At 45.2% G+C, this 1,384-nt stretch overlaps 1 non-coding gene across 1 annotated transcript; it reads right to left on the bottom strand.

Moving 5' to 3' along the window:
- Window positions 1–1,277: 1,277 nt before the first annotated feature.
- Window positions 1,278–1,384, bottom strand: LOC121229893 (small nucleolar RNA R71). Its single transcript, XR_005927847.1, has one exon. It is a non-coding gene; the product is annotated as a small nucleolar RNA R71 (small nucleolar RNA).

Genomic DNA, 1,384 nt, shown 5'->3' with positions numbered 1-1,384 from the left:
GGTGCTCAGAGATGTCATAATATGAAGCCGCCGCATGAACTGGACGATGAGAAGGTGGTGGTTGAGTAGGTGGATCCTTGTGACGTGGAGGGACATCATTAGTAATGTCCTCTGGGTCCTTCTCCTCAGTGGACTGGGCGAGGCAGTACTAAGAAGGGTATGTGCCACGTCCTTTCTCGATCATCCTCATACTTAGCATGCTCGAGATGCCCTGTGGGGAAATCTAACCGTTGACAGTGAGGGACGATGATAGGGCGGCTCTGTTGAGAAGCCCGAAGTGCCGAGCCAGTTGAGTCACATAGGGCCTGATAGAGATGACCCCTCTCCTGTGCCGCTCCATCTGGTGACGAATGGCGAGGGCAATAAAGTAGGCGAGGTTGATGACGTACCCATTCGCAATACTCCATAAGATATAGGCATCGTGGGTGGTGACGATGCCGGTGCTCTCTCGTCTCCTTGTCAGAGTGTGAGCAAAGATGGCGTGTAGATACCTCAAGGATGGAGGGAGAGCCGATGCCTTGGAGCGGCTAGGATCGTCGGTGGCCGAGGCAGGGACGAGGTCCCTCTAGCATTTTGAGGGGGCGTAGTGGATGTGGCGGTGGAGGGTGTTGAGTTCATTATCATCCATGAACTCCTCCGTGTATAGCATTTTATTCTAATTTACTTTTTTCTTTTTTCTTTCTTCTGGAAGGTTTTTATAGTTTATGACTAGAAGAAACCCGTCAAGACCACTAGTTTTTGACGAAGAAATCGATCGCACAGTTCGCAGAAACCAAAGAGAAATAAGTCGAAGCCTAAGATACACAGAGAACGAGCAAGAAGACGATACTCAACCCCCAACCGAAAAGATGGCTGAAAACCAAGACAATCAGCTACCTCCTACAATTGTGACTAATCAAAATCCTGCTCCACACACTATGTATGATTATGCTAAACCTTCTTTAACAGGAACTGAATCAAGCATAGTTAGATCTGCTGTAGTTGCAAATACTTTTGAACTGAAACCTAACACAATTCAAATGATACAACAGTTTGTTCAGTTTGATGGTTTGCAAGATGAAGATCCCAACGCTCACTTAGCAAACTTTTTGGAACTATGTGATACATTTAAAATTAATGGCATTTCTGATGATGCCATTCGTCTTCGGTTATTCTCTTTCTCATTGAGGAACAAAGCTAAACAGTGGTTGAACTCGTTACCACGAGGGTCAATTACTACTTGGGAACAAATGACTGAAAATTTTTTACTAAAATATTTTCTGCAGGCTAAAACGGCTAAATTACGTAATGATATCTCTTCGTTTGTGCAGATGGACTCAGAAACTCTTTACGATGCATGGGAGAGATACAAAGACTTACTGAGAAAGTGCCCTCACCAGGGGTT

Source organism: Gossypium hirsutum, chromosome A05 (assembly GCF_007990345.1).
Source record: "Gossypium hirsutum isolate 1008001.06 chromosome A05, Gossypium_hirsutum_v2.1, whole genome shotgun sequence".
Taxonomy (NCBI): Eukaryota; Viridiplantae; Streptophyta; class Magnoliopsida; order Malvales; family Malvaceae; genus Gossypium; species Gossypium hirsutum.
Note: the sequence above shows the minus strand (reverse complement) of the source record. Positions and strands in the feature narration are given on the sequence as shown.